This window comes from Zerene cesonia, chromosome 15, assembly GCF_012273895.1.
Source record: "Zerene cesonia ecotype Mississippi chromosome 15, Zerene_cesonia_1.1, whole genome shotgun sequence".
NCBI classification, from domain to species: Eukaryota; Metazoa; Arthropoda; class Insecta; order Lepidoptera; family Pieridae; genus Zerene; species Zerene cesonia.
Genome location: NC_052116.1, coordinates 1,734,851 through 1,750,958, shown reverse-complemented (window position 1 = coordinate 1,750,958; position 16,108 = coordinate 1,734,851).

Genomic DNA, 16,108 nt, shown 5'->3' with positions numbered 1-16,108 from the left:
AGCTCGGTAAAACGTACCCGGTTATATTCATTTGTTGGTGTGCATACATTTGAGATAAAGAGTCGCTTTGAGCAGCCTAGAAGTACGTATTATATGTATACGTATTATAGTATATATAACGTATTATATATATATATATATATAGATAGAATATTACGACCTATACGGTATATTTTTATTGTTTTTTTTTAATTCAGGTTTGTACGAAGTATACTAATTTGTACGAAGAGCAAATTGATATCATTATAAAAAGGAATGATAAAAAGGAATGTTCTAGAATAAAAAATACCAAAACTCAATATGTAGAATCTCATAACTCGCGCTTGGCCAGTGTGGTGGATAATAAGCTAAAATGGTATTAAAATTGTGAACTACAGGGCATAATTATTGCATTATATAAAACTAGCTTTTGCCCGTCTTAAATTCGGAGTAGTTTAATAAATGTTTTTATACTTATAACTCTAACTCAAACTCAAACATTTATTTATTCAATTAGACTTCTTATAGAAGCACTTTTAAATCGTCATTTTACATAGTTTTAACATTTACCACCGGTAAACCTTTCTCTTGAATCACCCAATCTATTAAAAATCCCCATCAATATCCGTGGGGTAGTTTGATAGATTTATACGTAAATAGGGTCATAGGAACAAACAGAGAAACCGACTTTGTATGTATAAACTATGAAGTTATGTGTCTTGTACGACAAAACCTATTATAATTATAGATATAGTTGAAATATCTTCACAAAACAGCCCTCGCTTCAGTAATCTGGCCTTTAAAAACGTTCTGCTTGATTTAATCTTATGCTTTTTTATGATACATTCACTTGAAGTAAACAGCAATTCATTATGAATATTTATAATAAAGAAAAATACAATCCCCATAATTATTTTATTTACATGAATTTCATAAATAATGCGGAACTAAAGATGTATTAATAGTTAAGTAATGTGTTCTTGTGTTAGATTCTACGCGAGTATTAATAATTCATTGTTTTAACACCTGGAATCCGGTTGTTAATCATGTAAAACTTATAAATTCTACTTTATTTGCCAGTCTTACCGGTATCCTATAAGACAGCACATGTAGTTAAAATAGTATTTGACTAGCTGTAATTTATTGTAGGAGTCCAGCATGCTTCGGCACGATTTGGGCCAGCTCGCACCGGGAAAGTACCACACCCCTACAGAAAACGGGCGTGAAATAGTGGCATGCCACTGTGTTTCGTACGGCGAGTGGGGGAGCCGAAGGCCCATTTCCTTTTCCTCACCCGTCCCAATTCCATTCCTTCTTTCCAGTCGTCTTTTCTTTCCTTTTCCTTTACCCTTTAAAAGCGGGCAGCATATGGGTTCAGCACGAATGTTCATGGGCAATGGCGATCGCTTACCATCAGATCGAATCACCAGCTCAGTTGCCTGGTATGACATAAAAAAAAGATTAAAAATTTCGCGTGAAGGGGAAAACAAAAGCATATTTAATTGTAAAATATTGTAAAATAATATATAACGCAATTGATTTTGAATTGTCAGTCCAATTAAAGGATTTCAGATAAATCGCATATTCTTATTATCGGGTGAGCAGCTTTGTATAACTTTTAAATTAGACATGGCGGTGCCTCCACGATGTTAAGCCACCACGGTTCAAATTATTGATTGATTAAAAAAATTCTCAAAGGCAGTTAACGCTTCATCAATAATAACAACAAATAACAATGTTACGTGTGTAAACAGTATTACCGTTAATGAGTTACCAATAAAGGCTAAATTAATGAAGCTCTCTGAGTGCGGTAGCTATTCAATTTTCACATACAATAGCAGTACAAAACAGAAGTGTTTACTTCTTTATTACCAAACGAATCACCTACATAACAAGGAGCCGTAACCCTACATATTAAAATTTATGATAGCAAAAAACCACCGACTGCCATGTAAAGTTATAATGAGTTATTTAAGCACCGAGAGTTTGTTTTCCAATTATTAACGTAATTTATAACAGTAAGATGTTTTTGTTACGTTGTTTGTACATTGTAAAAGGCGTGACTATTTACTATTTCCGACCAATAGAAAGTATTTACCTCACCGTGACTATTCATATATCGTGACAGCTTTGTGTGTTGTTGAGAACACGATAGAAGTGGTTTCTTCCCGCAATTAATAGCTAGTGATTCTAATTAATTTATTGTAATTTTGTTGCAAAGAAACAGTTTCGTTTCGTAGTGAACAAGTTAGTTTATGCATCTGTATTTTTTGTTAGCTGTGAATGAAGAAATCTTGCGAGCCTGTATGCACGTAACTGTCAAATTGTAAACACCGTTAGATAAATAATCATCTATATCGCGATATTATAATCCGTCGAAATCTTGTGATACCTAAAATATGGGCTTAATTTTCATGCATTATTTTTCACTAGAATATATATCGATGTGAATCTGTTGAATTGTGAAATGAAAATCCGATGTGATAGGTAAGGTTCGATTTATTTACAAACTAAACAGAAATAGAAGCCCTCCGGGCCCCAGCACCGACCGAAATAGCAGGGCCCCGCCACAGTCTCCATCACACACATCACACCTGCAACGTTAAAACCGTTTCAAAAAGAAGAAATCTCACAGCGTCATAAACAAAAGATAACGCAATATTGCATGCGTATATATATTAAATAATAACAATAAAAACTTATTTTTATATCTATCATCATTATAATTTTATTCAAACAATAAACAAGCAATATATATTAACGCTAATGAATATGGAGATTGTAGATAAAAGCAAGCAAGTGAAACTCAATTAATTAAGATTTATTTATCAATTTTTAATAGGCATTAATTATTAATCGTATAAAAAGGGAGTACGGTAAAGTGGACGAGGCTTGCCGACTCATGTGAAAACTTTGTGTTAAAAATTAATTCAATATCCAACGCATGTATACGAACCATGTTCGATATCTTATGTCATTTTAAACAGACTTTCATTAGCTGAATGTACGTATGTAACCGATTCCTTTAACTCGATTTTGACCCACTTTAAACGGTAGATGTAATTCAAATTTTGTGAACGCATCAAGGGTCGATGACGATACAATAATGGGTCTAATGATTTCGTTACATGAGATAGTTTAGTTGAATCTATCATCATCATTGAATATATCATATAAGCATGCATATTTGAGTGCTGTGTAGATTTTTGGAGCTATGTTTAATCTTTATTTTATTCTAATGCAATTACATTGCAAGTATTTACTATTGATAATTAATAAAAAACAAGTTGTTTTTAATTTTACTTTTGATCTTTCTGTATAAATTGTTTTTATATTTAATTGCAACCTCATTTAAACAGGTATCAAAGCATAGACAACACATATCTGCCACAGATAAGAGCAAATATTTAGTCTATTGTACGATGATGATATTCTGTTATTTATGTACAATGGTGGTTTAGATATAATCTCGCCGGGATGGAATCCACTCAGACCAAACTGACAGGCTAATAAACGTGCTCCCAGCTACTGACAGTACTGGCAACGTGAACGGGTCAGGGTTCCGTAATTAGTTTTATTAATTTATCGTTGGTTATACGAGAATCGCAGAAATACTAGAAAATGTCGATGAAATTGTATAACAATATGAATGTTTGATAATTTCAAAACTAAGTTACACATATAACTTTTTTTAACAATAACCAAGATGTAAATAAATAATCTTCGTACAGGCACAGTAATAAACGGTTTATTGTGTGGGAAAACTACGTTTAAATTACAATAATTTAGGAGCTTAAAAAATTACTTAATACAGTCGCTTTTAGATTCACATATAATATGTTATGTATGTATGTAATAAACAATAATATGAACAATGCGAACTAAGAGTATTTTGTTAACCGACTTCAAAAAAGGAGGAAGTTGTCGAGTCGACTATATTTTTTTGGGTTTGTTACCTCATAACTTTTAACTGCGTGAACCGATTTTCTTATTTGAAAGCTGGTGCTTTTTATATGGTCCCATTTAAATTTGGTGTATTTGTAACAATTTGAAGACGATTTAGTTTCTTATTAAATGAGTCGAGACGATATAAAGTTTTTATTAACAAAATATGCTTATTAATACGGGCGTAATCAGACTAGTTAGCTCAACTCAACCCTAACAGAACCCAGGAAAAGGAATGAATTCGTACGTGATGCATATAGCGTAGATCACATACGTACGTAGTTGGTGAATGATATATCCAAGGGATAGCAATTATTTGGAAATATGTCCTGTAGTTTCTGAGAAACGCGCGTCACAAACAAACACATAAACTCAAATTTATAAATACACTCATAAAAGTATCACATTTGTGGCTTAAATACTACTTTTTTTTCTCTTTTCTATTATTATTTACCTTTGTTTTAGTTGTTTATTTTATTATTTTTTATTTCATATATGTTTTTGTGTTTCATGTCGTCAAATAAATGTTTTTTCTTTCTTTCAAATAATTCACACATTTCACAGTTCATGTAATGTCATTAGGTTATCATATTCTAACGCGAATTCGAATTCCGAATCGAAATTCGAATTGATTGAATTGAACAGTTTCTAGAAATTTCACCACGCTTCCACCTGTGTTAAATCAAATGGAATATGAACAAAAGGTCAGACAGATTGAATGATATCAGACTTGTTAACACTAGCCCTGGATCCTTAGTACGTTACTGCAGGGCATTATTATGCCTCGAGTAAACTTGAAACGCATTGCAATTGTATATAGCTAGTCCAATGTTAGGGAAGCAATGATTTTCTTAGTTTTAGCCCATTATTTTAATGTATGATATTAGATCACAATTTGATATTAATATGATAATGTTATACAGTAATAGTTTAAAAACTTAAGTAAAATAATAAGTTAGACTTAAGTTGATTTCCTAAGTACTTATTTAATGATAAAAGCCTTATTCCCCGCAGCAATTTTGGACATTGTTACATTATACCTAAATACAGAGTAAATAAACATCCCACTGATATTATAAATGAGAAAGTTTGTTAGGATGTGTGTGTGTGTTTGTTACTCTTTCACGCAAAAACTACTGAACCGATTGCAATGAAATTTGGTTCGTAGATAGCGGGACAACTGGAATAACATATAGGCAACTTTTTATCCCGATATTCCTACGGGATACGGACTTACGCGGGTGAAACCGCGGAGCGCAGCTAGTAGATTATAAAACCAACAAACATTTAAAGATAGAAAAAAAAATTGTCTCACTTGCTCTTATGCAGATTATACATTTATATATAAAGAAATGGTTTAAAACTGGAGATCCTAATCAGGATATTAAGATAAACTCATGATATTATCGTATTGTCACCAATCCTTGTTAAGTGTACAAGATTTGAATTCAATCTGTCCATTGCGATTAGTCTAAATGAGTCGGTTACATAAAAACATACACGTGAAGTAAATAAAAGCGTTTTAATAAAAGTTAATGACTAGTGAACGGAGGCCCGTTTCCTTTTCCTCACCCGTCCCAGTCCATTCCTTCTTTCCAGTCGTTAATCCATTCCTTTTCCCTTACCCCAAAAAAGCGGGCAGCGCATTCGCAGAGGCCCTACCTTTGCGAATGTTCATGGCTGGTGGTGATCGCTTACCATCAGGCGAACGTTCATTAAAATCTATGTCAAATTATAGCAGCATGAAACCATCGTTCGTGCTAACATCCAGAAATTATCACGCAACAAATGAATGAAAATCCTAACACCGAGATTTATGTTCCTCTCTCAGATTAGACGATTTAATGCCTCATCGCGAATACAGCAGGTTGTGTGTTTTAAAACATTTACATATAAACCATTGCTGGCTATGTTGCTACACGTGGAATCAACGATCTAACGTAGGTAGCAATGTATCGTGTTTTGTTCGAGATGTCGTAAGTTTTCAGCTTGTATTCCTCAAATTGAACATCGACGCACGCGACTAGGGCGAGTATATTTACATATTTATACAATTTGCTTGATAGCGGTTTAATTTAGCTACGTGCGGACAGACGCTAGTCATTTCCTTCATATTTAAATTGTCGGCGGCATTCTTGCGCTTGGGATTTGTTAAATCGTTCTCTTTATGATATGTGGGTCTGTATTAAAATCGTAGTTAATCAGACTTGATAAAGCTTTTTATTTCATATCAATTAAATCTTTTCTACAAAAACGTCACAAACGCGGAGGCAGACTTCATAACAAATACCGTGGAATATCATATTCTACAATGGAAGCCAACGACAGTAAATTTATATCAAACGCAATAAGAAACACAGTTAAAATAAGATACTAGAGGCACTACCTCTGCGAATGTTTATGGGCGGTGGTGATCGTTTCGGTCATCAGGCGAACCACCAGCTCAGTTGCCGCTTCACACTAATATTATATAGTGTGAAGGTTGGTTAGTTTGGATGTTTGTCTGTCTATGACGCTGAATCTACTGAACGGATTTTGAGGAAATTTAGTATTCATAATATAATACAGAAAATAGTATCTGCTGAAATTTTGTATAGAGACAGGGTATGAGCTGTTTTTTATCCCGATTAAATGCTCCCTTAACATAAAACAAGAATCTTGATATCCGGAAGGAGCCGGGACGAGCGACTAGTATGTCATAAAATGCTTACATGTATATGTAATTCACATTTGCAGCAAACGGTTCTCTTGTAAATTTCATTCTGAATAGTCGCTGTTACTAAGAAGGTTTCACCCAAGAACCGTGACTGACTGACAGATACTTAGTGTACCCACTTCGCATAACCTAGTATATATATTATCTGTGGTATAACGCATAACCTAGTATTATATTATCTGTGGTATAACGTCGTCCAGTTCCGTAGCCTTCACGGTTATAAGTATTTATTATAACAGGTGATTGACAAACCTCATGCATATTAAATATTTAACCGACATATTAAAAACGAGGGATGTTCTCAATTTGACTGTATTTTTAAACTTGTAACTATAAATTTTTTTGCGATAATTCGTTTTATATTGAAACGTGTCGTGTAGTCCTATTTAAATTTACTGTGGTTCTGACAATTTAAATGCGATTTAGTTTTTTGTTGTCAGGTAACAGCTTTCAAATAAAAAAAGAGTCATAAGAATCGATTCACCTTGTAAAAAGTTATGAGATAACAAACACAAAAAATACTGTCGAATTGATCGCCTCCACTTTTTTTTCTAAATCGGTTGATAAACTATATAATTCTTTCGCCTCTCTGCCCAGCTCTCTTTTTCTCTCTTTCTTAGCGGCTTCACGTGGTACTAATATTCATTCGAAAATCAATTTCCATCCCAAATCGGAACCTATTGGTGTTTTTTATTTTTAAAAGGAGTTCCTATATATATCTATGGTTTTATCTATCGCTATATCAAAAGTAACCCAACTTTATTTTCTGGTACAATATTTAAAACGTACAGATTAAATTTATAAAAATATACTGCTGTCCATCTTTAAAGTAGGTATCAAATAACTACCCAAATATTTCTTTACAAACTACACATTCTTTGGTCAAACTGAGAAATTACAATATTCAGTGATACAATACTTATATTCCCATTAACAACATAATATCAAATCAAATCAAATCAAATTTATTAAATCGCATATATGTTAAACATTCCTTTACAAAAAGGTTGCCTGGAAGAGATTGCTCTTGAGCAATAAGGCCGCCTTATAGTGCATATGTGCCTGTATGGTCTTTTTTTTTTTTTACAATGTCAATTTATTTTTAGGCAATATGTACTGTAAAGAATAAATAAATAAATAAAATAAATAAATAATATGTACAGTCCGTGTAACATAATGTTCATTGCATTTGTGTGAATGTACATAGATATTATAGATGAGATGACGGCTTAAACCGCGGAGCATCCTTTGATTGGCTTATACCGGTTTATACAATTTTCTGTCTAACGGCCTGACGCGCGGCGCGTGACGTCAGCAGATTCTAGCTGCACTTTTCGGCTTTTGAACTGCTGTCACTCACACATACGCAAAGCTTTCGCCACACCACAGATAACGTAATACCACAGATAATAGGTACTATAGTCCACGCGGACTGTAGTTCACAATTCGTGCTCCTTACGATACACACTGCATTTGAGAAGTAACACCATTAGGTATATATTAATTCGCTCGTGACTCCCGCTGAAAGCTTAGCGTAATTAGTTGCTGGTAAGTGAATGCTTAGTTATTTACTAATGGCACCTATTTTTTATACAATTTTATTACTAACAGTGGCTAAGTGCGTTTTCGAGTAATGTTTTAGTAGCGAATAATAAAATTATATATATACATCATTGACCTTTATATCGAAACGTGTTTTTATTTTGTTATTGTTGTGTAGGTTTATAATTCTATTTATATCGATTCTATTCTGTACGCTTTGCCGTTTCTAGCATATGTTTTTAATATTGTATTGATATATTGATAATTATATCGAGTACAAACTCATGAAAAAAAAATTGAAGAAGCTAAAACAAGCAACATTTTTACTTGTCGTTTTATTTTTTAGCATTGAAATGCTTTATAATTGAGAAATTTTGAAAGAATAGAAATGTCAGAACAAAAGACAGAAATTGTCTATTCTATTCCATGTATGTTCATTTCCTTAAATATTCACTACTTACAACTTTTCTACTTAAAACTGCGAGGTAATTAATTATAGATTGGTTATTTATAACAATTAAAAAAAATTCTTCAGACAGATATGTACACCAGAGCCTTTCTTTCAATCCCAATTAACATTAACGGTCCGTTTTCTTGTGTAAAAATATTCCCTAATTAATTACATTCAATATTTTCTCAAAGGTATTTTTACGACTGTCTGAAGTATCTATAATCATCATCGGGTATACATAAATCAGTAACTAAGAAACACGATTATCGCTGCAATTATATCAATATAAATCATTAACAGACTGCGCGACGACATATACTATTTGATTAAATAAAAAACACATTCTTTCAACCGGTATGTGGTATTAGATATTCTTGATAAGCTAGAAATTATTTTCTACATTGGTTGTACTTGTTTCAATTGAGAGGACTTAATGTGATAGATTTATAATAAAAGCATATAACGAAGGTAGCCTCGTTATTATAAACGATATCATGTGTTAGTTTGTTTGTCTTTCTTTCAACGGATCAATAATATGATTATTATGTCTGGCACCTTCAGGCATGGACGCTAGAGAGTGACATAGGCTAAGTATCACCGCGATGAAACATCTCATTCCGATGGAAATAGGGAAATAGTATTTTAAAAATAGAAGATACCTAGATTGTCAATATCATGGTCAATGTAATTAAATCGCGCGTTAGGTTTATGATAAAGAAAATCATGCCAACACAATAAAATCTAGGCGAAACATCAAGCTATTTCACAATAAATTCCACAACAATGCTAGGTAGCTTCGCTGTTCGATTGCATGCCAAATAATTCAGCACCGATATATAGCTAATTGCGTATTTGTTGCCAGGCGCCGTGACTCAGACAAAACAGTTATATATTAATTAATAAATCAAAGAGACACGATGTCTATAATTCGAAGTGTGTCAATGACTTATCATTGATAAGGCACTGTGTATCTTGATTATGAACAGAGTGGAATCCGAAAGTGACAATAAACGTCCTACATATCTTAATATATATAAATGACGTGTCACGTTGTTTGTCCGCAATGGACTCCTAAACTACTGAACCGATTTTCAACATGTGCAATTTGATCCAACTTAGAAGATAGGATACTTTATATTATTTCCATCACGATAAATAATTAAAGTACCCAGACAGAGCCGGGGTGTGCAGCTAATATTACATTTGCTATTCATTTAGTATTCGGTATTTGGAATATTCGGCACAGTTTTCATTATTTGCATTCGGCCATTATTTCGTATTGGGACCGAATATATTCGGTTTGAATATTTTTATTTTATTTATACTTTTCCGAATATAAGGTGTAAAACATACAGCAGTTTTTCACTAGAAAGTATTTGAAACGTCGTAATAAATAATACATAGAATAAATACCCTATTTTTTATAATAATCGATTGATTTAAAGTATCATATAAAAGAGCATATTTTGCGAATTTGAGCATATTTTATTTCTATGGTTATCGCCTTGCACTCCAAACCTAGTATCACGATGACCAAAATGAATAAATGACCAAAGCCTACGCCTCCAAGTCTTGTCTTACATTTTTAAATAATATCATGTAACAGACAAATTCCGTATTAAAATGCACGGTGACAATTCCACAAACATCTCCGTCAAGCAAAACTCTGCATCTAGTATTGAAATCACTTCGAAGTAACCCCATTTAATTATTCGTTTTGAAAGAAAGAAAGAAGAAAGAAAATACGTTTATTATGACACATACAGTTAAATATAACAAAGTAATAAATATAGTTAAAATATATATGTGCCTTAATTAGACCCGCCACTCAGCGTACTGACACTGATTTTCAGTGGATGCCTTATGCCTTATTGACAGCGGATGTGTTCATGCTCGAACTATTAAATTTATGAATATTTTGTAAAATATAATACATAATACAAAGTACAAACTTTTGGAGAGTCAAACTCTTATACCACTGGTTATCTAAGTTAATATAAGGCCCCAATAAAATCCCTACTCTATGCTCCATTCCTGGCTTATTTATCAAGTCAAATTGTTGATTGAAATGTTACTAGTTTATCAGTCACTATAGCAGCTCCACATAAATCTTCGAAAGCCAAAACTCAGGTATTTCGTGAGTCATGTCCGTTGAGTCACAATTAGTACAATCAGCTATTGAGATTCTGTTATCATCTTGAAAACATCGAATAATAAAAACTCTATAAACGTCACATACAACATAACATTACCATCAGATATGAGACGTTCTATAATATAGCATTAAAAACTACGTTTCATACAAATTATACCATAATTACAGCTGCTATTTTAATAATTAATATTACAACTGTAAATTATAAAAAAGGTTATTAACAGATTTAGATCTTAATCTGCAAGTCCTATAAACATAATCTCTTATATTCATTATTTCATTTCTTAAGACAGCTGTTGCGTTTTATTGCTAGTAAAATGAATATATGAAGTCATAAAAGCTGTTAAGTGAACATTATATTGATTAAAAATATGGAATTGTTAGCGTTTCATACATTCTTTAGGAGGTAAGTATCAAAATTAACTCTATGGAACGCGTACTACACGCCAGTAAATAAGCCATTATCTTAACAATATTTATCATCAGATCAATATAAAACCTTGTATATTATACCGAAGATATTTGAGATGTGTATATGTTTGTTTGTTTGAACTTTTGATTGGGTGAACCAGATGTCAATGATTATTTTTTTATTTGAAAGCTGGTGCTTCCCGTGTGGTCGCATTTTAATATGGTCTAGTTATGACAATTTGAAGGAGGTTTTGATTTTTTTTAAAACAGTGTCTTTTTCAAATGTAATTATATTTACTTTGCCATCAGACTTAATTGAATATACAGACCCTTCCCTGTCGCTCTGTACATTGAATATAAATAACTTTTAAATCAATAATATTTGATTTTATAATCTACATTCCTTTTTCATGCTCATTTCTCATAGTAATTAAAAACAGGAAAAGATGTAGAATCCCAATAACGTATTGCTATAATTAATACATAAAATATGTAAAGATAAATCATTTTCCTTACATTAACTGACATCTTTTATACATTTTACTATCTGATACTGCAAACATTTTTGTACCTTCACACATAGGGATGTAAAAATGGCTTCAGACCGAATATACGCAAAAGTTTTCATAATAATCGGTTAAGTGATTTCGGAGAAGTTTCGGTACAAACTCTTTGATAACAGAATGTTGAAAGGTATATTTTCCCAAGATGTTTTTTTTATGTCGAAGTGGTTCGCCTGATGGTAAGCGATCACCAATGCCCCTAAACATTCGCAGAGACACTACCACTGCGGATGCACTGCCCGCTTTTATGGGGTAAGAGATAAGGAAAGGATTGACGATTCGAAAGAAGAAATGAAATGAGAAGGGCAAAGAAAAGGTAAAAGGTCTTATAATCTTTGATACTTAGCCGTATAATATCGACATAATGAAAAACGTACCTACAATTATTTTCTTGTGTAAACTTATGAACATATTTTAAAGACAGCAGCCGTTTATCACTCACCTAACTGGAGGTTAATAAAAACTAGCACCTACAAATGAGGTGGTACATTGTACATTAGATATCTGTACTCAAAGAAAATCACTATATATTAACTATAATTTCAGAAAAAAACTTCGCTTTAAACGCGACTGATGGACTTGCTATTATACTGCATAAATTTAATCGTGTCTCGTAAAATCATGCGTCACAGTAAGGCGGGCTTTACACAGGGAGGAATAACGCAAGAATTTTTCCCCTCTCAAACAAATAAAGACTATCATATGTAGAATAAGGGTTTTAGTAACTATTCGATATATTATGGAATACATAAATCATTTTACCTATTAAATTATACGAGCTCAAATTAAATATATTAAACATATAAAAAAGTTTATTTGAATAAATATTTACTTCTCAATTAATTAAGAGCATTACAAAATTAAACAAACAGCATATTCTCCATTCCCCCTTTTTGCATTTTAGAAACAATTTGGTAACTTATAGAAAATTGGCAGTTAATGTTTGTAAAATACCATACCCGTAACACATTTTTATTGTCCTAACTATCGCCAACGCTCTAAAAAGCCTCTGTGCATTCAATCAACTTCTTCAAACCCTTAGAAGCCAAATTGATCGGCAATCGTAAAGTCTCGTTTCCATCCAGCTTTACAAACCCAACTGGTGGTCAGTCACTTAATAATTTACACCCAGGACGTTTGTTTTACACAGATTTATGGTCCTTGCGCGTCTGCAGACTGTGTTAATGCTACATTTACATACTTGTAACAACAAAATAGGATTGTGTAATCGCCTTCGCTGGCGATTTCGATGGAAAACAAAATTTTATACCAAATCCGGAGGTACACGACGCCGTGGCGTAGCTAATGATTTATTATGTATCACTTAAGCTAGATAACATGGTTTATGTTGACATGTACAGTGACCAAAAACATCGGATGGCATTAGCAGTTCTTTTTGTAGATACTAATTTTATCGGGAATCAATTGATACGTACGTGATCCTTCTGCTATAGGCATCCGTGTGCTATAGACAAACGATAATAAAAAACATATTATTATCAATAGTCCATTAATCAAGCGTTTCTCTGGGTTTTTATAGCAACGCTCCTGTTAACGCTACCTTTAAATTCTCTCTAAGTGCTGAATACTCTGTTTTGATATATTTCACCATTTTCCCCATACACCGATATCCTTAACACAATGCGCATGTACACACAATTATATAGTGAAATCGTCTTATCTAATAACAAACAGCAGATATCGCAAACACGGCGCATCGCTTAAGGGTTGTGTTGAACAAAGTAGCGTATTCTGCTTTACAGCGAAACGAATGCATTCTTTGATAGGCGTGCGATAAGATTAAGTTATGAACGGAATTGCCCGCCATATTGGGAATAACCGATCTTTTATAAAGGGCAAGTGTTGGAGCGGTTGATTCGCGGAAGTATCGCCTGATCGGGGGCAAAAAACAGTCATTTGCTTCCGATGATACGATTGGGCGGCGCAGGCGGGAGCAACGCGCTAGCTGCTGTCTTTATAAAAAGTGAAGCGCGTTATCTGTTTAGCGGTTAGATGCCTAAACATTACTCGCAATGGTATTAATACAGATAACATAATACTTTACTATGTAGGTAAATAAATACTTTAATGCACTCACACAAACAAAGACGCGGACGTACATAAATAAAAAAGAAACAAAACCGAAGAAGAGAGAGGCAGGCGGTAAAGGTAAATTAAAATTATTTTTATTTTTATTGGAGCTATTTGTTTATAAGCGAACAGCGTTACTTGTTATATTTTATATTAGTCAGAAAGATGATTTGCTTTTATTTAAACGATTTGAAAAAAAAAATTAATGTAGTAAATGAAGTGTTTCTTTTATAAATATACATATTTCTTCATAGTGTCCCTGTTATGCGAAAAAATTAAAATATAAACTGTGTTTTCGTATTCCAAGGTTACCATATTTAAAAATCTTTATAATGCTATAAAATAAAATATAGTTATGGAGGAATTTATATAAATAAAAATACACTTCAAAATAACATTTAAAAAATGCATAGCCATAACTTAAAATGCCTATCAATATAATATAAAATATATCCTCAAATTAAAGAAGCGATACATACATATTTAAAAAATGTAAGCCTTTTTGGGAAATAAACATAATAAATATTAATTTATTAATAGAATAGTATTTATCCGCAAATCACAAACCGTGTTTAAAACGTATATTTTCCAGAACCTTATTGCGTTAAGCCCTACATAATTTCCTACTAATGTACCTACTCATTGTAATAACTAACTGAATTCATTGCTATTACGGTAGATGTTATAAATGATTTAACGGTTCATATGCATTAGTTTTATAATTAAATATGTATTAGAGGATATGATAATATTTATTGGTAATAGCGTTATAGTATTTATCTATCATAAGGAAAAATTGAGTAAATTGCACGAATATGCTGATAAACGAAAAAGGATTTTTTTATACTTTTCCTTACGGTTCCGAGTCATTTCCTTTCCTCTGGTTAATCTCCTAATATTTCTTTAATTTAACATATATATTTGCATTTTTGTCTTTAATGAAGCAGTTTTTGTAATTTGATTACAAATTAATTTTAGTATTAATTTGTTTATTTGTAGAGGCGTATCTAAGGTTTTTCGCGAGTTATAGCATAAAAAAATCAAATTCAAAATGTATCAGTATTAATAAATATCGTACCGATTTTTCTAAAAGTTAAAAAACGAAAATTCCAAACACAAATATTACGATCGTTTTTATAGTAAGAACTTATTTCGACCGGTTTCGAATAAATTTATTATCTGTGTGGGTTTTCGACAGGCTTTTACCAATTTCGAATTCATAACGGTTGAAAATAAACAAATTTTATATCGCATATAGTGATTATGTTCAAGAATAATACGTATCTATTAAATATTTAAATACGTATAGAACACAAACTTGAGAATATTTAATACTTATATATAATTAAGTCCTAAATAAAACTGGACCGGATTTGATATTGACAAGGCAAATTGTACCTTATTACCGTGTGTTAAAGCATGGATGGCCACCACACGCACCCCATGCAATCATATATTTGGTTCCGTGACTAACCCCCATTCCGGCTAACGAGCACCAGTTGCTAGATCTATTCCTGTATCTTTTATCTCAATATTACATGTCCCTTATCGAGATTTTTTTATTAATGATGTCGCCAATTAAATCTGGCTTATTGGAATTAAACCCTTAATAATATTATAAATGTGCAAGTGTGTTTATTTGTCCCTCTTTCATGTCGCAACGAAACGATTTTATGGTATGATTTTTGCCACCGTCACGACTAAGACGAATGTGTTGACATCACTCACAGAAACATCCGATGTGTAAACCGTGTAGATTCGGGCGCATGCCAAAGAAATATACATACATACTAGCTGACCCGGCAAACGTTGTTCTGCCTTATTCTTATCATTTAGGGTTATAAAAAATAGATGTTGACTGATTCTCAGACCTACCCGATATACACACAAAATTACATTTTAATCGGTCCACCCGTTTCGGAGGAGTAAGGTAACTAACATTGTGACACGAGAATTTAATATATAAGAAGATTATAAATCCACATTCGAAAATCATAATATCTATCGCAGTCGATTAAAAACTTACTAAGATAAAAATCACTAAAGAGAGTTTTTTGTATTTCCACTTATATTGTTACATCTTTGATAAGTGTACAAAGCATTGAATCAAATCCATCCGTTTAATGTCAAAATCGATTCTAAACGAGTAGGTTACATACAAACATACAGGTGAAGCTAAATAAAGGCTTGTTAATAAAGAATATCAAAGTAAACGTGATAATACGGAATCGTGGGCGCAGTAAAACTCGTTATTA